Source organism: Ochotona princeps, chromosome 8 (assembly GCF_030435755.1).
Source record: "Ochotona princeps isolate mOchPri1 chromosome 8, mOchPri1.hap1, whole genome shotgun sequence".
In the NCBI taxonomy this organism is placed as follows: domain Eukaryota; kingdom Metazoa; phylum Chordata; class Mammalia; order Lagomorpha; family Ochotonidae; genus Ochotona; species Ochotona princeps.
Window position 1 is genome coordinate 39,724,293 of NC_080839.1, and position 25,744 is coordinate 39,750,036.

The 25,744-nt window shown below is 52.3% G+C and overlaps 1 protein-coding gene across 2 annotated transcripts in view; it reads right to left on the bottom strand.

Annotated features, from left to right (window-relative positions):
- The window catches only part of SERTAD2 (SERTA domain containing 2), a 204,826-nt gene that overhangs the window by 42,031 nt on the left and 137,051 nt on the right, over positions 1 to 25,744 (bottom strand). Inside the window, exon 2 of one of the 2 annotated variants that reach the window (XR_009245968.1) lies at positions 9,956 to 10,078. The exons of the other annotated variant lie outside the window; for it this stretch is intronic. The gene's annotated coding sequence lies outside the window, so the exon portion shown is untranslated. The remainder of the gene's footprint in view (positions 1 to 9,955; positions 10,079 to 25,744) is intronic. 2 annotated transcript variants of the gene reach the window in all.

Here is a 25,744-nt window from a genome sequence, read left to right on the forward strand (position 1 = left end):
AAATGTCCATCAACAGAGGATTGGATAAGAAAGCTATGGTTCATCTACTCCATGGAATACTACTCAGCTATTAAAAAAAACAAAATGCAGTTCTTTGTGGCCAAATGGGCCAAACTGGAAACCATAATGCTAAGGGAAATGAGCCAATCCCAAAAGGTTAAATACCACATGTTTGCCTTAATTTAAGATGATATGATGTTATGTATAACATGTTATGTTATGTATGTTATATGTTGTGTATAAACTAAAATTGAAATGTCAATGAGGTGGTCACAGAAGGTGGTTAAGAACTCGCATTTACTTTTACCATATTGGTTACTCATTACTATGTCAATTAATTCCATAATGATGTAAATTTTTGCTGATGGTATGTTGGAGCTTTCAATTGACTGGGATGATGCTCTGCTGGCTCTGTCTTCAGACCAGAGAGGGTATACCTAAGAAGCCGTTGGACTTGACTGGACAATAAGATGCTGGACTCTATGTTTGGTATACGCTTGCAATGGGGGAATCTCAACTGAACTTGAGCTGTGGTTATGCAACAAGGTGGAGGAATCCACCATGGTGGGAGGGTTTGGGGAGGGGTGGGGAGAACCCAAGTATCTATGTAATTGTGTCACATAATACAATGTAATTACTGAAGTTAAATAATAAATATATAAAAAAAAAAAAAAAAAAAAGAAATGGAACCAACCCAAATGCCCATTGACTGATGACTGGATAAACAAAATGCAGTACATACATAGCATGAAATACTATTCTCCCATAAAAAGGAATGAAATTTTGTTTGCAACAAAATAGACCCTGCTGGAAATCATTATGCTTAGTGAAATAAGCCAGTCTCCAAAAGCAAATATCCTGTTCCCCCCGATTTGTGACAATTTACCAAGCACACACACAAAAATGTAATCTAAGATTACCATTACCACCAATAACAAATTTTCATCTTAGTTTATTTTCATTACATGTAATATATGTTTATCCTCTATTTGTTATGTCATGACATCTTTAAATATTGGAAGGTTAAGCTTGTTAGTGTGAGGTAGATGAATATGCTATTATAATAATTTGGGAAAAAATAATAAGGGGGAAATAGGGAAGGAGCAAAGGAAGGGTGGAATGCCTATGCTTCTAAATACGTACTGTAAAAATGTAATATCTATCCAATTATATAAATTAAAAGAAATAAGAAATGGGAACGAGTTGGCATTGTGGCATAGCAAATAATACCACCTGGAATGCTGGCAACCAACATGGGCACTAGGCCATGTCCCAGCTGCTCCACTTCTGACCCAGCTGCCTGTTAAAATACCTGGGAAAGAAGCAGAAGATAGCCCAATGCTTGGGCCCATACACCGCATGTGGGAGACCCATGAACCTCCTGGCTTCAGCCTGACCCAGTCCTGTTTTGGTCATCTGGGGATGTCTGTCCTGCTCTGTGTAATTCTCTCAAAATAAGTCAATCTTTAAAAAAAGAAGAAAAAATAATTTTAAGAGCCTGGCATAATGGCTCAGTGGCTAACTCGTCACCTTGTATATGCTGCGATCCCATATGGGCGCCTCATCGTGTCCCAGAACCACACAAGGATGCCTGTTAACAAGATGGATTAAGCCAACGCTGCGACAGTGGCATCACCATCAGAGTACAGCTTCAAGCACAGCTACTCGTGCCTGATCCAGCTCCCTGTTAACGATCCTGGGAAGGTAGTGGGCCTTCTGCCATCCACATGGGAGACCAGATGGAGTAACCGGCTCCTGACTTCAGCCTGGTTTACCCCTGACTTTTGCCAGTCCCTGGGGAATAAACCAGTGGAAGAAGGATTCCCTCTCTTTCCACCTCTGCCTTTCAAATAAGTAAAGCTTTTTTTTTTTAAGATGATAAACCAACAAATGCTGACATGGATGTGGAGAAAGAGTGGAGTGTTGGGCACTATGGGTAAGCTGCCACTTGGGACACTGGCCTCATGCACTGTCAGGGTTTGAGTCAAGGAGCTGCTTCCAATTCTAGCATCCTGCTAACGCACACCTGGAGGCAGCTGTTGCAGGCTTTGGGGGAACGAACCACAGATAGAAGACCTCTCTGTCTATGTGTGTCTGTCTTCACAAAATCCTGACATTTAGAACAAAAGAAACAAGTAGAGATTATTATAAAGTGAAACAAATCCAGGCACAGAGAAATAAATATCACATGCTCTCTATGATATGTAAAGACAAAACAAAAAAAACGTTGATTTATAGTTAGAATAATGATTACAATAGCCTGGGGAGGATGGGAGCAGGGAGGATAGAGATAGCAAAATGTACAAGTAAATAGTTTTCCTTAGTACTGTAGGTGATTGTGATACACAACTATTACACACTGCAGGAAGAACTGGAGGAGAGGAACTGCTGAGTTCCAAAGAAGGGGAAATGGAAATGCCAGTTGCCTGGTTTGATCATTTCATGTTTTTCTTAAAAAATAATTCACTTTACTTTTGATATTTACATAGTTGAGAAGAATGCACACCCATGTGGACCATGGATTGGAGTGGAGAGGGTCAAGGAATGGGAAAAAATTGATGAGACAACTGCCTCCAATCCCATTTTTACTGCCTGTATCTGGGGAAAACGGGAGTAAGCAAGAGGGCATCTCAGCAGCCCAACCACATCAGTCTGACCCAGGAATGGGGGATGGGCATCCGATGTCATCCCAGGGTGTCCAATGTGGAGCATGTTCTGAGGATACTGCTAAAGTGGTTTGATAGTTCTGAGATGCTGTTGATTTCATTGCTCCAAAGTTGAGGAAATCCTTCTAAGGTCTACTTGCCAACATAGTCCACCTTAGAGTTTCGATTTGCCCAGATACTCCCTGTCACAGCTTAACTGTTTGAGATGACCAATTTGTTCTGTCTCCATGATACAAGATGTCCTCTGCAGGCCTCAATAAACTGGCTGTCATGTCCCCCATGAGCATCTGAGCATGCCGTCCACTGTGCAGGCCTCAGCAACTGTGGAGACCCAGTTCTGACACATGCACTCCACGATCAGACCACAAATCCTGTGATGTTTACCATGGTTGGAGTTCTGAGTCCAGCAATTGAGCTGGGAGTGAGGGTTCCCTAAAGAAACCTCACCAGAGTTGACCCCAAGCTGATTCCTGTGTGTATCAGCCAGTGTGAGGCCTGACTCAGTCCATCACATCAGCCTACACACACACACTGGTGACTGCAGTCACCTGGTCATTTCTGTCCCCAGTCTCATCTCATATGCAAACCAATGGATGCTGCAGTCCAGCCTAACACTGCCCACCACATATACTCAGCCCTCACACACACCAGTGGAAACTGCAGCCCAGTCGGAGTGACCCCCAACACACTAAGCCCACCCCCAGCCCTGGTTCCTGTGTACGCCAGTATGTGCAGCAGGCTGGTCCAGTATGTCCCACATCCCATTTGGTCCTTGTACACCTTGGTAGGTGTTGGAGTCTAGCTCAGCCCAACCAACCCCACTATCTAACTCATACTCATGTTGGCAGATGCCACCGCCTATCTAGTCAGGCTCACCCCTAGCCCTGGTTCTCATGCTCACCAGTGGGAGCTGCAGCCCATCTGAGAAGTGCCTACCATTTCCCTACTGGGCACATCCCCAGCCCCAGATCTTGCATTTTCCAGGTGGTTCTACAGTGTAGCCTGACAGGACTTGCCCCCAGTCCCAACACCTGATAGCCAATGCTGCAACAAAGCCAACCAGCCCCACACCAGTGGATATGATCACTTAGCCCAGTCTTGCTCTCCCCCTAACCCAGCTCACATGCAGGCCAATGAGCCTTGTAGCCCTGCCCAGCCTGGTCTGCCCCCATTCCTATCTCTCACGCTCACCAGCAGGAGCAGTGCCCCAGCAGGGGAAGCCCTGTATGATCCCTACTGGGCTTGCCCCATCTCAAGTCTCACATGTACTGGAGGGTAATATACCAGTCTGGCATGGTTTGCCTCCTCTTGGCATTCACCAGCATGTGCTTATAGCCTGATTCGGCCTGGCCTGCCCCTAGTTCCAACTCATGTTGGTGAGTGCTACAGTCTAGCCCAGCCCAGGTAGCTCCAGTTCTAGCCCTAATGTGAATTCATTGGTGTTGTGGCCCAACCTGGCCTGTCCTGCACCCTGTCCTGGTTGTCACATCTGCCAGTGGGTGCTATGAACTGGCCCAGCCTGGCCTGCCCCCAGACCTAACCCATAAGTATGTTGGCAGGTACCATAATCTGGTGTGGGCTGCTCCCAGCCTTGATTCTTGCGCTCACCTGCAAGGACTGCATGCTGACATAGGAGTTTCCGAAGCTCCTCTATCAGGTTACTTTCTGGTTACAGATCTTGTGCACACCTGTGGGTTCTTGGGCCATCCTGACTTGGCACATCTCCTGTCCTGGCAGGTACAGTGGTCTTGCCCAACCAGCCCACACCCATTCTGGCTTTTACTGTTGGTTGCTACAGCCCAGCCCTGCTTGGCCCACTCCCAGACCCAGCTCTTGCATGGCTCAATGGGTACAAAGACCTAGCCCAGCCTGTCCTATGCTTACTCAGGCTCTTGCAAGCACCAGCAGGTGCTGGCCAGTCTGGCACACCCCAGATCCAGTTCACACTCATGTTGAGGGATGCTGCAGTCATGTCCAGCCCAGTCTCCCATTCTGGCCTTCCTGCTCACCAGTGGACACCACAACCCAGCAGGGTCATCCCTTTAGCTCCCCAGCCAGGCTCACTTCCAGACACAGATCTTGTACATGCCAGTGGTTGCTCTGATCAAGTTCAGAATAGCCTATCCCCCGGCTTGGCCTTTGCCATCAGATGCTGCAGCCTGGACTGGCCTGCCCTCTGTCCCAACTCCCACTGGTGGATGCTGTAGCCTAGCCCTGCCCTGCCTGCCCCTCTCCCTGAATTTTATGTAAACTGGCAGTTGCGGTTGCCTAGCTTAGCCAGGCAAGTCCCACACCCCATCCTGGCTCCCATGCATGACAATGTGCTATGGTTTTTGCCCGGTTCTGCCTGGCCCAGCCCCCCGGCCTGTCACGCGCCCCAGAGCCAACCCACAAACCTGCAGACAAGTGAAGCAGCCCTGCCCGGCCTGACCAACATCTAACCCTGACTCACATGCTCACCAGCAGAAGTGACAGCCTTTGAAGGAAGTTCCGCCACCCAGACCCACTCCTAGACCCAGATCTCACATTTACCAGTGGGTGCTAGGCCCTTACCCGGCACAGTCTGACCCCCAGTGTCGGCCTTTGTGTGTGCTGGTAGATGATCTGGCCCTCTCCATACCCAATTCTTGGGTGCACTTATGGGTGCTATAGCCTGGACCAGCCCGACCTGTTCCCAACCCCAATGCCAAATAAGTGTTAGTGAGTTTCCTGGTCATGTCCATCACCACCCCCAGCCCTCGAACAAACCAGCTGGTATGGCAGTCTCACAGTGGCAATTCCACAATTCCCCACAGAGAACTGAATAGGCAACTATGCTGGCACCCTGGTATAGTTAACACAAATTTGGCATTAACCAGGTTCAGGATGCCTGCCAGCTATTAACTGCTTTTTCCCAGCAGTAGAACACTTGCATAGGCACAATGCAACCTAGACCATCGCCTATAGCTGGGGGATCATTTCATGTTATATGCATGTGTTAAAATATACTACTGCATAAAAATATGAAAGCATTACATGTTAACAAAAGTTTTTTTAATCGGAGCAGACTTAGGTGTAACAGTGTGTCACTTAGACGCCCACATCCCTTATCTCAGTGCCTGGGTTCAAGTCCCAGCTCTGCTTCCACTTCCAGAGTGCTGCTAATGCACAGGTGATGGCTCAAGTCCTGGAGGACTGAGCTAAGTTTCCACCCTCAGCATAGCATTCAGCTGCTTCACTTCAATCCAGCTCCCTGCCAGGGGCCTGGGAAAACAGCAGAGGGTGGCCCAACAGAGTGCCCTTGCTGGATGGAAGACCTGGATGGAATTCCTGGCTCCTGGCTGGCCCCTCCCAGCCGTTATGGACATTTGAGGAGTGACTCAGTGGATGGGAGATCTGCCCCTCTCATTGTCTCTGCCTTTCAAATAAATTTATCTACATTCTTAACAAAATTTTTTATTGAAAGGCAGAGTTTTACACCTAGAAGGAGAGACACAGAGATAGAGATCTTCCATCTGCTGGTTAACTCCCCAAATGGCTGGATCTGGGCTGATCTGAATCCAGGAACCTACACCCATGTGGGTGCAGCATCCCAAGGCTTTGGGCCATCCTCTGCTGCTTTCCCAGGTACATTAACAGGGAACTTGATCACAAGTCAAGCAGCCCGGACAGAATCCAGCGCCTCCTTAGGATGCCGGCACCATAGGTAGAAAATTAGCTTGCAACACCACTGCGTTGGCACCTAAATTTATGTTTGTTCAAGATTTTAAAAACATCTGATCAATGCTGTTTATGGAGAGCCTCCTTCTTGCCTTTCTGGAGCCCAGCACCCCGTCCGACAGCCCTCCACGGAAGCCTGTGGCCACATACCCTGCTGTGTCCTGCTGGCCTGCCAGGCAGAGCCAGTCCATGTCCCCCTTCCACTTCCCGGAACCCCCTGGCTGTTCTCCCCGCTGAATACCCAGTTCCTCTCTTCTCTGGTCGTCCCTATGTCCCTCCTTCCGGAGCGCCGCGTGGCAGGGCGTTTCCCCACTGTTAACAGCCATCTGGCCCGAACTGACACTTCTCCGCCCAGGGACCTGCTGCTGGGATCCGCCTCCTGGGTGCCCGGGGTTCCTGCCAGGCCACACTGCCTGGTTACCGGGCGCCCCCTGCAGGCCGGCTGCCCCCTCCACCACCACCCCCCTCCACTGCCTTCCTGCCCCGTCAGCAACACCCTTTACCTGGCGCTTCTCCCCACCACCCTGGCCCCTGCCGCCCAGCATTTAGGAGCCTCTCTGGCCATGCAACACTTCTCACAAAACTGGCAGGAGCTCATGAAGAATGCCACCGAAGGCGGGTTGGGAACATTTTCTGCTTTAATCTTTCTGGGAACCCGGGAGAGCAGTAACCCAGACCTATCCCCATTCTGTCCAGGAGGAGCCCCAGGCTCACAGAGCTGGAACCCTGTCACACAGGGCACAGTACTGGGGTGAGTCTGGGGGAGGACAAGATCACCCTGCTTCCTGGTGATCAGCTCTCCTCCTTCCCCTTCAGGCACGGTCTTGCATCTCTGGCCCCCAGCACAGCACCCCCAACTTGGCCCACTCACACTTCATTGGTTTCCTCACCAGGTTATGCAGAAATTTCTCTGTGGAAGGGGCCAAGATCCTTCCAGAAAGTAGCTGAGCCCCACCTCCAGCCCAGTCCAGACTTTCTCCCCAACTATTCCAAACTGACTCCATTCTCCTAAGCTCTGAGGCACCTCCCTGACACCTCCTCCCACACGCCAACAACAGCCCCAGCAGGTCTGCCTTGTACCAAATGTCACTTAGCTCTGTTTCTTTCGGTTCCAAACCCTGCCTTGTGCAAGCTGCAGGTAAGTGTGAGGCGAGGCATGAGCTGGGGTACAGGTCTACGGCCCACGTCACCAGCACCTCCTGGCTAAAAGGCACCACAACTCTGCAGCAATGTGGCAAACCAGGCAACAGAAAAATGGTGAGGTCAGTCAAGCTGGACTCCCTGAAATACTGACTTGTCTATAACTTGACCCTTGCAATGACCTCAAGTTCTAGAAGAGTTCCTTGCCAGGGTGAGAGTATGTATAGCTCAAGAAAATGTCTCATTCCAGGATGGGGCCTTACTTTTGTCTGGCAGAGCCTCTGAAAGTCACATCCTGTTTGACACAGGCCTCCCAGAGAATGACAGAGATAACAGAGACACAGGAACATAATCACAGTCTTGCAGTTTCTCCTAGTGCTGGCTGGCAGTGGGATTGCAGATGGTCGACCTTCCCCTTACCCTCAGATTAGAACTCAGCTACAAAGTTGCCCGTGACAGCCCTGGCCAAGACATGGGTCTTTTGTGTCTTTATCACCTCCTTTACCAGCCAGTTGGCCAGTGCAGAGGTTGGGGGGTTCCCACGCATCTGATAAGACTCCCAGAGCAACCCTGGGAGGAAAGAGTGTGAGAAGACAGGAATTCCTGACCGGTCCCCTTACATCACACTGCGTCAGTGTCAGCCTAGTTCACTGGATAGTTTTTGGTGCCTGTGCCAATAGTAACTTAGTTGATTAGTTTTTCATGCCAGTGTGAGCTTAAAAACTTCTGACAGCAGCCATTCGGGGCTGTTCCCCTCTTCCACTTGCAGAGGTATAGGACAGTCCGCTGGCCTATGAATAAAGATCCCTGAGCTACAAGTCTGCCTCCAATTCATTTTTGGGATAGAATTAGTCATCAACTCACAACAATAGACACTCCCAGACCTAGGACCTGGGCTAAGCATTCCTCAGGGGACCCCTATGAGGAGGTCACAGGAACCAGGCGAGATGCCCATGTGGTTCCTGAGCTGGCTGGAGTGTGGCCAGAGGCATGCAAGTGATTCATCCTTGGGACCCGAGCCTGAGCCTGAGACCCCTGCCCTTTCCTGGAGCACAGTGGGTCCACATGGGGGCCAGAGCACGCTCCCCGCCACTTCCTGCACCCCGCCACTTCCTGCTCCCTGCTGATGTCAGCCCATGTCACCTGTGCCACTCTCCAAAATCCTATTCCCAGGTGTGGGCCAAAGCCAGTGCAGGAAGTTGCTCCTGACCCCTGGGCTTCTGAGGCCAAGGTCCCATCATGGCCCAAGACCACAAGGCCAATAGGACTTGAGCCAAGAGCCAAGCCACACAATCCAGGGACCCCCCTCAGTGCAACAGAGGAGACACGATCCTGAAATTAGTATTTCCCAACATGGGAAGAGAGCCCTGGGCTGTCCAGGCCACGCTTTCCATGAAGGTTTCCAGTTGGCGCCATTTCGTGCCCAGCTGTCCTGGGGAAACTGAGACATTAGAGGGAGTCATTTCTTGGCCCAGGATCCCGGCACGGCTTGGACTAGCATTCTATCCCTCGTCGGAACACAGTGGTATTCCTTGGCGCAGGGAAGGGGCCCCTAACCTTCATCTCAGTACTCCCCCACCCCGCCGCCCAGTAGGCACCGTCCCCTCCACTGCCTGCCTCTTTCCAGTCCCGGCAGGTGCCCTGCCCTAGCCGCTGCCCAGAGGCCAGCTGCCATGTTATAACTCCCCAGTAATTTACAATCTGTTGGCCCAGTCAATGTTTGCAGAGAAAACTCCTGACTCAGCGGCCCAGCAAAGCTTTACTCAGTGAAATCTGGATGCTTCTTTCCCAGCGCAGGTTTTGCTGGAGTTTGTGGTTAGAACCTGCCATCTGCGAGGCACGCGGGCCTCCGTGGCCCGGTGTCACCGGACACCTGCGGAAAGGACGCATTCAGGGGAGGAAAACACAGGTGTGTCTGACCAGCAGCAGCTGCCGTTCCCACAATCAGCCTCAGGCCAGCGCTTGCCGGCCCTGCCCTCCCGGCTGCATGGGGTGCTGGCGACCTGCCGGGCAGACCTCTGTGGACAGGGTCCTCCCAGGCACTTCCGTCGAAGGCCACACTGCCACGGTCATGGTCTTGCAGTGTGCCTCCCACGGACAGAGAACGGAAGGGCAGCAGCTTTAATTTTCAACAATCATTTTAAGCCAAGGCTTGGTGGGAACAAAGACGCGGTGCCGGGCTTCCTCCTCTGAGGCCTCGTAACTCCCAGCTGTCTGGTGTGTGCTCCTGGGAGAGCAGGAAGGAGGCTGCCGGTGTTTGAACCCTGGCTCTGCCACCGCCTGGTTCTGAGAGCATGAACTAGTCTGCAAGGGGGAAAGAAATTAAAGGGCAGATGACCACAACTGCCCGAGAATGGAGGCAAGAACTCCTTACTTCCGCCTGGCTGGGCACCTGCTACACAACACTGCACACCGCGTAATTCAGACACATACAAAAATGAGCTACTCACGGTTCTGGACGCTCGCACCAGCGCTGCCTCCTCACCCGCTGCTCTCCGGCCCTTCCCGTGGGCCTGCCCTCTGACCTCTTCACCTCCCAGGGCCTTAACGCATACTCCCATCACCTGTTGAGACTGAATTTAGTGAGTACACGTGAAGAGAACGCAAACCTTCAGGCCACAGCGCTCCTGGTCAGTGCTCAGCGTGGCTCTTGGGCACGGAAGCTGGCTGTCCGCGTTGGGTCTTGTTATTTAGGATACCGAGGTCTCACGGATGACCTCTGTGGGTCTCGCCTGGCTGGCGGATTTTCAGAGCCCTCAGTGTGCCGGCCTGAGGCGGGATCTGATTGCACGATGACCAGTTCAGCTGTTCGCAATCCTGTGATTGTGAGCAACCCATGCCCCACCTGAAGGCCGGGACTAGCTGTTTTGTAGTTTACCTACTCAGGCAAGGGTCTGCTCATGGTGTATATGCTCCGATTGCCTGTTGCTCTAGCCTATTTTCCGCCCCTTTTCTTTTTCATGACATTCACTTTTTGTGGGGAGAGATGAGGCCAGTTGTTCTGTAGAATGTTTCACATTCTGGATTCATTTGTGGTCTCCGCCCGCTTTCCCCTAACATTCCCTCTAATGGTGCAGCCTAGGAGCACAGGGACAATCCGCAACCTTGCCATCCAGAAGGCCCCGGCAGTGGGAACTGGCCATGGATCATCATCCTTGGCAGGCTGTCCCAACTCCACTAAGGTTGGCCACCTCCGCCCTGAGACCACCCCCACCCCGCCTCCCCCCTTCCCAAAGCCCCTACTCTCGTTGTTCTTTCAGGCTTCTGCTCAGGAAAGCCTCTCCTGATCACGGTGTGGACCCCTGGCAGCTCACACAACCATCCAGCCTATGTTCCTGAGTGTATTTCATGGTCACTTCATAAAAGCATGCATCTGTATCGCCTTTATTCATGATAGTGCCCCCCAAGTGCCTAAAGTATCTCCTAGGAAAAGGGTACCTTGAGGGGGTCGGCATGATGGCTCAACTGGCTAATGTACCTCCAAGTACAGCAACCCATATGGGCACCGGTTTGTTTCTCAGCTGCTCCACTTCTCATCCAGCTCCCTGCTGGCGGCCTGGGAAAACAGTGAAGGACGGCCCAAAGCCTTGGGACCCTGCACCCATAGGGGAGACCCGGAAGAAACTCCTCGCTTTTGGCCTCAGATCAGCCCAGCTCCAGCCGTTGTGGTCATTTAGGGAGTGAATCAGTGGATGGAAGATCTTTCTTTCTCTCCTCCTCTCTGTAAAAATCTGCCTTTCCAATAAAAAAAAAAGAAGAAAAAAAAAGAGCACCTTGTAAGCCCAGAACCAGTGTATGAACACATGGGCCAACAGCCCACTTCCAATCACACAACTGGTCCCAAACACACAGAGGCTGCTTGAAGTGTTCACCTTCTGAGAAACATGTACTAAAACCCCGAAACTGCACGAAGCATTGGGGGTGGGGTCACCTGACCTGTGAACGATAACGAAATCCCCCACCCCACCCTCTGCAAGCTGTGGAGCCTGCATGCTGCCTGGCCTTCTCCTCCTCCCTCGGAGGCACAGCCACTGGCAGAGTTTGGGCAGCTCCTGGCCCGCCACACTCAGGGTGCATCCAGGGCCTCTCGACCATAAATAGTGTGCAGTCCCACGCGGCAAATGAGAGCCCTGTGAGTTATGGCACTTGGCACGAGGATGACTCCTTTTGTCTGATTTTTTTAAAAGTTGAGTCTGCTTTGCTTTTTTTTTTTTTTTTTTCCTTTTTCTTTTTTAGCCCTCAAATGCTGAACAGGTGCTGCATTCAATGCCTCGCCAAGGGTTGCGGCTTGGAGTGGGCATGGAGCCAGGGGGCCGGAGAGGGAAGAGGGGGAGGGGAGGGGAGGGACGCCCCAGTGCTGAGGGGAGCTGAGGGGGATTAGACCTCGGGCTTTAGGGGTGAAAGCCACACAGGAGACAGGATGTGCACCCTCTGATGGGGGATGCTCCTCACTCTGGCTTCCAGGAAGCTCTGGAATTGTGGGTAACACAGCATCAATATTGGCTGGAGTTTATAGTTTTCATCAGTCACCCAAGGAAATGGGGGCTGTGAGGAAGACACAGAGAGAGGAGGTAAGAAAAACGCAGAGGCAGTGGCTTGGCAGCTTTTTGACTACAGGAATCAACAAAGACATGTCCAGCTCCTGCTGTGGCCCCACCTGAGGCTCAGGCGACTCCAGGAGGCCTGATGGAGGGGGAGGCAGTCGAGGATCTGCTGGGTTCTCAGTCCTTGGGCACAGTGCCGGCGGTGCTGCAATAGCAGTGGAGCTCAGCTGGTACAGGCCCTGAGGAAGGTGCCCTCCCAGCACGGGCTCTCCTGCAACAGTCTCAGGCAGCAGGGGCATTTGTTCTCCTGTCACTCTGCCATGCAGATGAGGCAGAGTGCCCTATGCCCAAGGCACACCAGACTGGAACCCAAAGGATCTGGTTCCAGCTTCACATGCCTGTACTGTGGTCACCACCCTCCTGTCCCCTGGCACCTACTGCTATTAACTCCATCCTACAGGTGAGAACACTGAGGCTGCCCACGTGGCCCAAGGTCATTCTCTGCTTTCCAGACCCCCTGGCTGTGAGGGCTCAAAACAGAAGAGGATTTTGCCAGTTGGGAGGCAGAGGCCACCCCTACCCCACCCCTCCCAGGAGTGGAGATAATAAGGAGGATGATAGCCTTGGGGACATGGAAGGCTGTGGACGTCGGTGTGGGCCTATGAGGGACAGGTCCTGGGGCTGCCAGAGAGGAGCTCAGTCAGCCAAGGACTGAGGCCTTGCAGCCTCACCTGGCCTCCTTCCACCTGCCCGAGGCTGGTGAGCTTGAGAAAGCCTGTAGGTGCAGCAGCCACTCTCACTCCCTGGCGTCTGAGCAGAGACTCGGAGGGCATCCAAGGAGAGAGATGAGCAACGCAGCTGCCCTGCCCTGCCCTGCCCCCTCCTCATGCTCAGGGCTGCTGTCTGACTTTCATCCACCAGGCACTTGCTCACAGTTTAAAGACAGGAATCCTGCAGGAGCACTAGGAGCCAGCCACACACCACCAGGTGACCACAGGAATCAGGTGCAAATACTCTACCTGATGATTCCAGAGATCAAGCTGCCTGGCTCTCCTGAATGGCAAATGAAATGCTTTCAAGACCACGTGTCCTGGGGCCCAGCATGGTAGCCTAGTGGCTAAAGTCCTGGCCTTGCATATGCTGGGATACCATATGGGCACTGGTTCTAATCCCGGCGGCTCCACTTCCCTTCCAGCTCCCTGCTTATAGCCTTGGAAAGCAATCAGGAATGGCTCAAAGCCTTGGTACCCTATATCTGTGTGGGAGACCCAGAAGAAGCTCCTGGTTCTTGGGTTTGGATCGGATCAGCTCTTTTGCAGCCACCTGAAAGATGGAAGATTTTTCTCTCTGTCTCTCCTTCTCTGTAAATTTGACTTTCCAACATAAATAAATAAATCTAGAAAGAAAGAAAGAAAGAAAGAAAGAAAGAAAGAAAGAAAGAAAGAAAGAAAGGAAGAAAGGAAAGAAAGAAAGAAAGAAAGAAAGAAAGAAAGAAAGAAAGAAAGAAAGAAAGAAAGAAAGAAAGAAAGAAACCACATGTCCGGTGCACAGCACAACCCAGAAGGCACTTTGGACACTCTGCTGAACAGATCAAATTTCCACATGGCCTCCCCTTTGGTCCTGCCTGGTCCCAGCTCCCTCAAGTCTGACTGATGAGTCTCAGTCTGAAAACTGCACGGGCTCAGTCAGTCTGGGGAGTGAAGGTCTTTGTATCCTACAGTCATTACTACAAGGCAAGGCCCCCAGCAGGCCTTTGCTTGCCAGGCTAAGGTGATCCTTTTGGAGCGGACGGTTGGGCTGCCTCCACTTCACCAAAGCCAGCAGTGGTCCAGGCCCCAGTTATTGGTCCAGAGGTGTGCACCTGCTCAAGCCCCTCCTATCACAGCACCCCTACTTAGTGGTCACAGATCGGTGCAGGGATCAGCATTCATCTCCAAACAAGTTTCAAGATTCTCTTGTTCTAGAGTTTTGGAAAAAAGGTGCCCCAAGACTGCTTTCAGGCCCCAACCTTGCCCCTATCAGTTATTTAACTCCTACCTGGATCCTTAAGCCTCCTGGGAGCCTGCTCTAATATGGCTCTGAATCATCTGGACAGCCTGTGGGAGTTCCCCATGGGGCCGAAGCAGACAGGGGTGGGCTGGCAAGGACATAAAAGCTGTCAGGTTAACCTGTTGCAAGCTGCCACCCAACCTCTCAAATGAAGCAGCAGCATCTTGGAACACTGAGTCCACACACAGAAAAGATTCCAGTTGCAAACAGTGCCATTTGCACAGCCCTGGAAGTACTTCCATCAGGGCCTAGAGCTAAAAGTGGCTAGACTTTCTGCTCAGGAGCTTGGAGCCCAGCGACAGTCACTTCCCTGAACAGGACTTGCTGAGTGGAGTCCAGCAGGCACATGTGGCAGGGAAGAGGTTGTGGGGTGGGGCAGCGAGCAGCGAATGGAGCTACTGCCGCCAGGCTGTCGCCTGCGGCGTGAGGTCCAGCTGTGGCTGTGCCAGCTCCTGCTCAGCTGGCTTTTCCGGTTGAGCCTGCACGTTCTTTCCTGCTCCTTCCTTTATCCTCTGGCAAACAAATTTCTATAAACCCACACACCCAACAGCGAGGAGACTCGCACTGGGGGCCCTCCATGGTGGAAGCACTTGGGGCTCTTACAGCCAGGTCTGAGTGACAAGGCTGGCAGAAGCAGCCAGTGCCCTCCCGCCGCCCCTACTTCCCTTTCCTCCACATTGCCTTTTTTCCCCCTCTCCCTCACTTAAAAAAGTATTTATATGAGAGAGGAAGCAAGAGAGCTCTCATCCACTGGTCCAATCTCCAAATGTCTGCCACAGCCCAGGCTGGGCCAAGTTGAATCTGGGAGCCCAGAGCTCACCCCAGGCCTCACCTTTGGGTGGCAGGAACCCAGGTACTGGAGCCATCACCTGCTGTTGCTTGAAACTCTGCCCTAGCAGCAAGTCGGAGCCGGGCCCAAAGCCCAGATTCCATCCCAAGCACCGTGATGGGGATGTGGGCCACCGAGAGGCATCTCACCCGCTGGCCCATGCACCGGCTCCCACTGCACTGGGTTATGTTCCACCTACTGCCACTTTCAGGTCCATGGTGGCAATTCCAAATCCCCTGGGACCTCAGAGACCAATCACCCTTTCCATCGCAGTTGCTTTACAGAAGGAGCCCTGGCCAGCAGGGTGGAGTGAGCTGGTTAAGGTCACCAGAGATGAGGAGGGGCTGTGCAGGCCAAAGCAGAGAAAGGGGCTACAGAGCCACCTGTGCCCTGGTACCCGGGCTGGGAAGCCCTCGGGATGTCCAGCAGAATGTGGCTATGGGGCCGGGTTGGGGAGAGACTCAGGTGCCAAGTTTCCAGGGTAGCAGCGGGAAGCTCCAGCCCCGCTCCCTGAATTAGGGGCAGGCCTCGCAGTCCCAGATGCACCCAGAGATGCGCGCCGCATTCTCTACCGCTTCCCGGTGCAATGGGGACTGGGACCGCCCCATGACTGTGGAACCGACGGGTCTTCCAGCGCTGCGCTGCCGCCCAGCCAACCGGAGCGCCCGAGTTGCCTGCCGCTGCCCGGCCTTGTCTGGGCGGGCCGGGGTGCCGGGGGACGTCCCTGCCCGTCAAGTGCCTCTGATCCTGGGCCAGTGCTCTTCGAAGTGTGATTCTTGGGACCACTGACAGCCGTGGCACCCGGGACGCGATGGGACTGCCAATCTTGGGGTACTCCAAACCCCGGGGTGCTGGGACCGCGCCAACAAGACGCCATACCGCCCCTGCCCTCAACCCTCTGCGTCCCCTATCTCGGCGGCTCTCACGTGGACTGGGGTTCCAGAACCTCTGCTGGGTCCACGGAGCTCCTTGGGGGAGCCTGCCAGCTCCTCTTTGTGCCTTCCGGTTGCAGAGTGCCCTGCCGAGTAGCACGTAGGAGACAGAATTAACTCCTGCAGGCAGTCCCCGGCTTCGGTAACACAAACGGGCTTTCCCAGGCTAACACCAGCGCTTGGAAACGGACACAGATTTCCTCAAAGAATCGATCCACTTAGCTTCTGTTTAGACTCAGTCCCAAACTGTTTACAATAGAGTTGGAAAAGCGCTCTTGACGCGGCTGCCGCTGGCCTCTGGGTGGCTCCCAGCGCCCACACAGGGCACTGCCAGGGGTGGCATTTCTAGAGACTACCACAGCCCACCCAAGGGGTCGGGGCCAGGGTGGGGAGGAGGACCTGCGAAGATTCTGATGGCTCACTCGTAGCAGTTTTCATTTCCTAGGAAGAAATTGCTTCTCAGGTGTGGCTGGGACATTTTGTCTGTTTTTCCAGAATACTCTTTATTCTAACATAATAACCACAATAAAATTAAACACATGCATAACTCTTTAATGTAGACCATTCTCTGAGGCCCCAAGTCTCCTCTGATAACCTAGTGACAGGGAAGTTTCATCTAATGGCCAACGTGAGCTAAGAACTATTGAAAGGAGGAAACTGGCAAAACAGATAAAACTGTGGCCTCTGGTGCCAGCATCCCATGTAGGCAATGGTTCGATTCCCTGGTGTTCCACTTGCAATCAAGCTCTCTCCTAATATGCTTGGGAAAGCAGCAGAGGATATCCCAAAGTACTTGAACCTCTGTCCCCACGTGGGAGACCCAGAAGAAGCTCCTGGCTTCACACTGGCCCAGCTGCAGCCACTGCAGCCATTTGAGGAGTGAATCAGTCAATGGAAAATCTTTTTCTCTCGTTTTGTCCTCTCTCTATATAACTCTGCCTTTCAAATAAATTACGGCATTTAAACAGAGACAACTGTTGGTTCTGCATAGAATGTCTCTTCCCGAAAGTCCATTTTCACAGCCAGCAACTTTTGAGTCACACTGCCCTCACCTCCATTTGCAGCAAATGGTTCACACAGGAGGGTCCAGACCACAAAGAGGGGAGAGGTTTGGGTCCCTCAATCCCATCTCCTGGCTGGGATTTGGAAGGAGGCAATTGTGCTGTGTCAAGAGCCTTATAAGGATTTCTTCTCTTTGTCCCAAAGTTCTCCCATGGGAACAACGAGAGGCCTGAAATGAGCAACGGTGTGGGAGTGGTTTCAAGCAGGAACACAGCGGCAGAGCAGAACACCGAACAGCCACCCAGCAGTGCAGGGGCCAGCCTTTGGCCTGGAGATCACGCCACCAGCGCACACACCGCGTGCCTTATCACAGTGCTCACGTCTGGGCCCTGGCTCTGGCTCCTGCCAGTGCAGACCCTGGGAGACTGCACGCGATACGGACCGACTGCCTGCATTCCTGCCACTCCTACGAGAGACTTGGATTGTGTCGCCATACCCTGTCGCTGTGATTTTATGAGTGGCGAACCAGTAGATAAGAACTGTTCCCTCAAATAACCAGATAGTTTGAAATCCCACTTTCAAATGATTTGTAGTGAAATGAGCAATTGCTCATGATGTAAAAGCAGGTGTTGGCACCAGCCATTGTGACCCAGCAGGTGGGACCACTGTTTGGAACACTGGCATGGCCTCTTGGAATACCAGTCCTTCCCAACGCGACTCTTTGCTGGGCATTCCTGGGAAGGCAGTAGATGGTGTACCAAGGCCTTGAGCCCCTGCCACCCACCTGGGAGACCCCCGTGGAGTTCTGGGCTCAGCCCGGCCCATCCCCAGCTACTAGGGAGTGAACCAGTGGTTGAAAGCTCTCCTTACTTCTGTTACTCTGCCTTTCAAATAATTTTTTTCTAAAAAAAAGCAAATATTGTAAATGCCTAATTTAATTAAGATACATATTCATTTCCTAAAATAATAAAAGACTAAAAGGAAATCTATCAAAACATTATCAATGGTGTTCTCTAGGTGGTGAGTTAATAGGTGCTGTTTGTTTTTTACTTTTTGCTTTCCAATTTTTTCTATAATTTCACTTTCAAATTAGAAAAATAATGTATGCACTTACAATGTTCAAAACATTGTGTATTCAAAGATGACTATGATGCAAAGACAAATGCTCCACCCACGACACTTATGTTAAAAGAGAAAATGGAGCTGGCATTGTGGCACAGCTGGCTAAGCCACCGTCTGCATCACTGGCATCCCTATGAATATGGGTTGGAGTCTTGGCTGCTCCACTCCTGATGCAGCTCCCTGCTAAGGCACCTGGGAAAGCAGCAGAGCATGGCTGGAACACTTGTGCCCTATATCCACAAGGGAGACTCAACGGAATTCCAGGCCTGGATGCTGCCCATCCTTGGCTAATGCAGCCATTTAGGGAGGGAAACAGCTCTTGCTCTTTCTGTAACTCTTACTAATTTTTATTAAAGGAGAAAAGGTACCCAGAAAACACCCAGAGGAGGCAGGGTGGGACTGGGAAGCATGAATGAGGGGCAGAGTGAACCCAGGGAACAGACATCCACTAGAGGGGAAGCTCCAAGCACAGGGCAAGACAGCCGGCTCTGACACACCGCCCAAGCCCCGGAGCACGGTGTGGCAGGACCCCAGGCTGCTCTCTCAGGTTCAGGACTTTGGGCAAGTCCCGTTGAGCAAGTCTGACTTTCCTCACCTGTAAAATGGCGTAACAATAGGCTTCTGTGAGTAGGCTTGGTAAAGTAATGGGAGATGAGGCATGGTCTTCTAAATCAAGCAATTGCTGAATCAGAATTAAATTCACAACAGAATTCCTCAAACACCATCTCCCAGCCAAGCTTGACAGCTTTGGGTGGGAGGAGGTGTAGACCCAGTTTGCAGAGAAAGCGGATGGGGGTCTGGGATTGAGGTGCTTGAGCAAGGATGGAGGAGGCTGCTTCAAGCGGAGGCGCCACTCAGTGAGGGAGGCTGGGAAACTGCTATGCCAGGGGCCATCTCCTGCACCCCAAGCTAGTGGGGTCATCTCAGAGGCCCCAGAAGAGGCAGCACGCAGGGTCAGTCTTGGAGCTCTTGACCCTGACCAAAGAGGTGAAGGGCAGGGAGGAGCCTCCACCGAGCATCCTGGCATTTTCCAAGGACTCGCAGTGTGCCATGTACTGGGCTTGTCCACTCGGCAACCTTGGCTGTCAGCGTGAGCTGTGTCCATTCACAGAGGAACAGCTGCAGCTGCAGGCTCACCCTTGGGTGCCCAGCGACCTGGAACCCTGGTTGTGATCAGCAGGAGGCTCCTCACTGGCTGTCCTCGCAGCCCTTGTTCTGCAGTGACACTGAGCCTCAGCCCGGGGGTGTCCCAGGGACCTTCCCTTTCCTCCCATCCTGCCCCCCAGGTGGGGCTGCTGCCTGCCCTGAGGGGAAGAACGAGAGCAGCTCCTTCCACAGGAATGAGCTCCAAGAAGCTGAAGAGAGACTGCCCTGAACCCCAAAGAGGATGAATAACCGTGGGAGTGGCCCTGTACCCTCAGGGATCCCTCCACCAGGCCAGGTTCCTCCAAGAAGGACTTGGTTCCTTGGGCCCCGACCCCTCCTCTCGTTCATGCTGGCATCCTAGAGGGGGTAAAGACCTCAGACAAGACACCACCCTGCACCCCAGGGCCCTGAGGAGGGCAGGATTACTGTGCTGTGGAGGGTGCGTGCAGGGCAGAGGCAAGCATGCCACGAGACCTTTGTTTGTGGCCCTCGGCTTAGAGCTACCACCACCACGGGAAAGCCTGAGTAAGCTCTCACTTGGCTCCCACTGCCCCTGGCAGCACACCTGACCACAGCACCGGCCTCTCCCGCCTTCCTCAGACTCTGGATTCTCATGAGACGGGCAGGACTGGGGAGCAGTGCAGTGTGGCTCCCCAGTCCTGCTGCCCATTTTTCATGGCAGAAAACTGGGCCTCAGAGACATGAGGGAAGATGCTGCAGTGACAGCATTTAGGTCAGACAGTGGGAGAACTCTGATCTGCCTCAGGGTTTCTCAGCCCTGCTGCAGACCAGATGCACACCAAGCTGCTAAAAACCCCAGTGTCCAACCCCACCGAATATTCACTCTGGGATGCGTATAAATGCTTCCTTGTTCTCCTATAGATGGGAGTCTATCTGCCCACATTCTTTTTCACCTACTTGAAAGGCAAAGCGACAGAGATTGAGGAGGAGGGGAGAATGAGAGAGAGAGAGAGAGAGAGAGCTCTTTCGTCCGCTGGTTCACTCCCCAGCCACAACAGCCAACGCTGGGTCAGAATGAAGCCAGGAGGCACCAACTCCATCTGCATCTCCTACAAATACTTGAGCCGCATTAGCCGGAGCAGACAGCATTCAAGCCAGGCACTGTGATCCGGTGTGACGGCACCCCAGGGAGCAGCCTGCCCCACTGCACCCGCAACACCCACCCCACCTTCCTTTCTTCCTTCTCCCCTTTTATCTCGCTCTTTTTCATTTTCCCTTTCTTCCTTTCTCTCTCCCTCCACCACTCTCTCTCCCCTCTCCTTCCCTCCCTTCCTCTCTCTGTGGCTGTTTTAAAAAGTCTTCCAAGTGACTCTAAAATCTCACCTAAAACAAGACAATTGTGTTGAAAAGAATAGTCAACAGGAAAATACAGAGGGGTCATGAATAAGCAATCTAAAAAGGTGAAATAAAAATGGCTAAAAGATACATGAAAACCTATTGACCTTGATTAATAATTAAAGAAATGCTAAATAAAACAATAACAAGATACCATTTCATGTATCAAATTGTCAACCTTGCCTTTCCTAAGGAAACAATTTTTAACAACAGCGCGTTTGGGTCTGTGTTTGTTGAGAATGAACGGCTACAGCCCTTCTGGAGGGCAGCGCGCGTGGCCACTCCTGCAATGCACGCTCAGTTTTATATTCGGATGCTACATGAGAACATGCTGAGATTGAACTAGAGTTGTTCTTCGCATCAGGAATCAAAACTGCACATTCTTGGGGCCCGGTGTGGTAGCCTAGCGGCTAAAGTCTTCACCTTGAACTCCCCGGGATCCCATATGGAAGTAGTTCTAATCCAGTCGGCCCCCCCACTTCCCATTCAGCTCTCTGCTTGTGGCCTGGGAAAGCAGTCGAGGACAGCCTAAGGCCTTGGGACCCTGCACCCACATGGGAGACCCGGAAGAAGCTCCTGGCTCCTGGTTTTAGATCAGCGTAGTTCTGGCCATTGAGACTGCATGGGGAGTGAATCAGCAGAAGGAAGATCTTCCTCTCTGTATATATGCCTTTCCAATAAACATAAATAAATCTTTTTTTTTAAAAAAACTGTACATTCTTTTTATTTAAAAAAATGCATTTGTTTGAAAGGCAGAGTTAGAGAGAGAGAAAGAACACGCTCCTATTTGCTGGTTCACTCCACAATGGCTTGCAACAGCCAGGCCAAAGCCAGGAGCCTGGGACTCCATCCAGGTCTGTCACATGCATAACAGGGGCTCAGGCACTTGGGCCATCTCCTACCTCCTTCCCAAGCTCATTAACAGGGAGCGTGATCCGACAGTAACAGAGACTGCAACCGGTGCTCTGAGATGAGATGCTGCTGTCACGAGCAGGGAAAATCCTCATGGAGCAGCTGGGTCTCAAACTGGCTGCCATATAGGATGCCTGGGTTGCAGGTGGCAGCTTACTCCACTGTGCCACAACATGGCTCCTGGCAGTTCTTAATCACATAACATTAGAAGATAAGTTCAATTGATTATGGTGTGGTCATAGAACACCATGAAGCCCTTGCATAGGATATGGTAGGCAAATGTATGGAAAATAAATGTAGGAAACATGTTCAGGGTCACAACTGAGTGAAAAAAACAATTTTCCAAAAATGAGAACTTCATTAGATTCCTGTAAAGACATATACACACAGAGGCTGACTTTGTGGTGTAACGGGTTGGGCCATGCCTGAGACACCAGCATCCCCTATTACCTATAATTTGAGTCCCTGCCGCTCTGCTTCTGACGGAGCGCCCTGTGGACGCCTCGGGGAAGGTAGTGAAACTGGCCCGAGGACCGGGGCTGTAGCCCCCCACGTGGGAGACCTGGACGGAGCTCCTGGCCATTTGGGGAGCAAGCAAGATCTTTTCTTTCCTCTCTCTATAACTCTTTCAAATAAATGAAAAATGAATCTTGAGAAAAAAAAATACTGCTTTAAAAAAAAAGGAAGAACCAAATTATCCTGTTAAAAAAAAGAGAGAAGAAAGAGTTTGCAGGAACAAATAGCAAGTTTTAGCAGTCATCACCCCTGAGTATTTCCTAGGTTTCCTCTACATGTTTGCCAAAAGAAAAACAAAACAAAACACCTCTTCTTACATCAAAGATTTGCCTTCCAGAGCAAAGTGTGCTAATCTGCTCTCTGCTAAGAGCAGTGGCCTGTGTGTTGGAGCCAGGGAAGCCCCGGATGAGCCCCGCTGCTCTGCTCTCACTTTCTGCAGCTTGCCTCTGATCGTGCAGCGGCACGGGGGCTCACAGCGGCACGGGGCTCACAGCGGCACGGGGGCTCACAGCGGCACGGGGCTCACAGTGGCACGGGGGCTCACAGCGTCCCTTTCCCCGCGACTGGCCGGACTTCTTTATGAAGGGCGAAGCGACCGGAGCTGGAGAAGAGTAGGATTTCAGTGTCTGGGTGGACAGGAAGAGGATCCAGCTCTGTTTAGCCATGGGACCCTGGGGCAGGCCTCAACCCCACTGCCTCAGTCTGCACAGCTGTACAATGGGACAATAACAACACAGGGTGGTAACTTTGTGTGAGCTTTAGTGAAGTGAAGCATCCTCTGGCACGCCCACTGCAGCAGCCCGCTGGTGGGGAAGCCACACCTCAGGGCCACGATCTCTAGAAGGGATGTCCTGGAGGCTGACTCCGAGTCCCTCACCTGGGAGGCCACGTGAACAGAGCTTCAAGGCCAGCCCTTTCGGCATTCACTTGGCCACACCAGGTGCTGCCTAAGAGAGCTGGAGCATAGGGCCATGTCTTCCCGTGGCATAGCGATCTCAGCTGCGAGGCAGACAAGCCAGCCAGGTGCAATGAGAACACACCTGGCAGGCCAAGGGCCAAGAGCCCAGTGTGCATGCGCAAGGGAGTTTTATGAGCTTGGGCGCGGATGCACTGTTCCTCCTTCTTATCCCGTTGTGATGTTGCTTGGGTCGGGGACTTCCTGGGCGTGCGCCTCATAAAATCCCTCCCTGGACTTCGTCAACACAGTGTTCCTGGACATTGTCAGCCCCTGGCACAGGGTAGGGGAGAGTCCCCTAAGACGGGGGAGGGCTGTGACTACCCCCTGCAAGGTTGCAGGACAAGGGCAAGTCTTGTGGTGCGTGGACACTGGGCCGCATCCAAAGCCTGCTGCTTGCTTTCTTCCTTCGCCATGAGAACTTCCTGTTGTCTGTGGTTTCCCATCTCCTCCTCTCACACACATAAGCTCATGCTGCCTTCCTGCTTTATACCCCCTGCTGCCACCACCAAACTCCCTTGCCTTTCCAGGACCCCTCCTCGCACAAGCTGCAGGCCACTGGGGACAGATGCGCCCAGGGCCTTTGGCCTTGCTCTGCACTTGGGGTCTGTCAATCAGCTACCCCCACAGAGCCTCTCACATCCTTCATACACCTCCACGTCCCTCACAAGCAGCCCTGAGGGGCAGCTGCCCAACGAAGCCGGGCTGGGCTGCTGCCTGGAACAGAGGATCTCACCCCCAAGAGCACAGAAGCCTCATGCCAAGTCAGGAACAGGAACAACTTTCAGGTCCTGTATATATCCCCATCCAGGAGTGGGGCAGGACCTGGTCCTGCACAATGTCCCACAGGGAGGGCAGCCCACCACCAGGCTGGGCACCTGGGATTCCGGGTGATCAGAAAGGGAGAGGAGGACAGCTGGGCCTGCCTGGGCATCACCTCTGCGGACTGAGAGAGGTAGGAGTGAGTGGATTAGTCCATCTGCTCTTCCACTCCAGAGTGAACTGGGGCAGGGAAGGGACAAAACGCTCATGGATGTGCTGATGTGAGGAGGCAGACGCACCGACAGGTGGTTGAGTCATGTACCTGGAACAATGGGAAAAGGGGAAGTCCCTGGAAGAGCAGGTATGACTATGTAAACATCATCAAAATTAAATGTATTATTAGGAACAAAAGAGCAGATAAGGGGTGGGCGCCATGGTGTAGCAGGTCGGGTCTGGCCTGGCACTGCCATTGTATCTGTGTGCATGCTGGTTCAAGGCTACTCTTGTACCGATCCAGTTCCCTTCTAATGTGCCTGGAAAGCAGCAGAGAATGGCCAGGGGCTTGAGTCCCTGCACCCTGGTGGGAGACCTGGAAGAAGCTCCTGGCTCCTGGGTTTGGATGGACCCAGCTCTGGCTGTTATGGTCATTTGGGAAGTGAACCAGCAGATGGAAGATCTGTTTCTCTTTCTGTCCCCCTCTCTCCTTCCCTCTCTGTAACTCTGCCTTTCAAATAAAAATAAAAAATTCTTTAAAAAGAAAAAGCTTAAAGAGAGAGAGAGCAGACAAGATGCTCCAGATGTCCTCCCTAGTAAGATCAGGTGTCACCCTGGTGCTCGAAGTTTCTAGTTTTTTTTTTTTTTTTTAAGATTTATTTATTTATTTTTATTGCAAAGTCAGATTCACAGAGAGGAGGAGAGACAGAGAGGAAGATCCATCCAATGATTCACTCCCCAAGTGACCACCATGGCTGGTCCTGAGCCGACCTGAAGCCAGGAGCCAGGAGCTTCTTCCAGGCATCCCATGCGGGTGCAGGAACCCAAGGCTTTGGGCCGTCCTCGACTGCTTTCCCAGGCTACAAGCAGGGAGCTGGATGGGAAGTGGGGCTGTTGGGATTAGAACCAGCGCCCCTATGGGATCCCGGGCATGCAAGGAGAGGACTTTAGCCACTATGCTATCACGCCGGGCCCTCGGAGTTCCTAGTTTTATCACAAGCATAGAACGACCATGTGACCCATCACCTCCCTCTGATGGCTTTTGGCTTTATCTTGAGCAGTCTGACCATATGTATGTGTATATATATACATATATACCACACCACACACATACATATATACCACACCACACAGTACACACCACACACAACCACACCATACCACATATCAACACCATGCCACACACATACCACACCACATATCAAATACCACAGCACACATCAGGCACCATACACACACTACACCACATACCACACACCCCATACATCCCACATCAAACATACACAGCACACACAATATACATCCCACACCACATACACACTATACCACATACTATACACCATACACACCTCACCCCCCCACGCCACATCACAGAAGCATACACCACACCCCAAAACATACTGCATACCACACACACACCTTACATACAACTGCCATACCATATTCACATACACACCACACCCCATACATAACACACACACACACACACACACCATGACTCCATCTGGGGAACTGATGTAGATGGTATTCCTTGGCTGACCAGGCACCCAAGAACTGAGAACCCAAGCCCCACAGCCCCAGTGCGGATAGCTGACAGCTGATGCCCTAGCTGGACTCACTCCCCGGCCTTGCCTTCTCCCCAGCACCTACCTCCTCCTCCCTCTCTCCCTGGGACTCCCCTGGGCATTGGCTGCCCCCAGTATGAAAGGAGCAGCGCCTAGGTCGCATCTGGAGCTGCAGGCAGGCTTCAGCCCCAGGGGGAAGCTGGTGTTTTCCTTTCGGGGAGTGGCCTTGTTCTATGACTCAGACCCTGGGAATTTGGGGGCCCCCTGCTCAGCTCTGGCTGAAGCTGGGCTCCCAGGAGCCCTCAGCAGGCTCAGAGTGAATGCACTGGGGTCTCT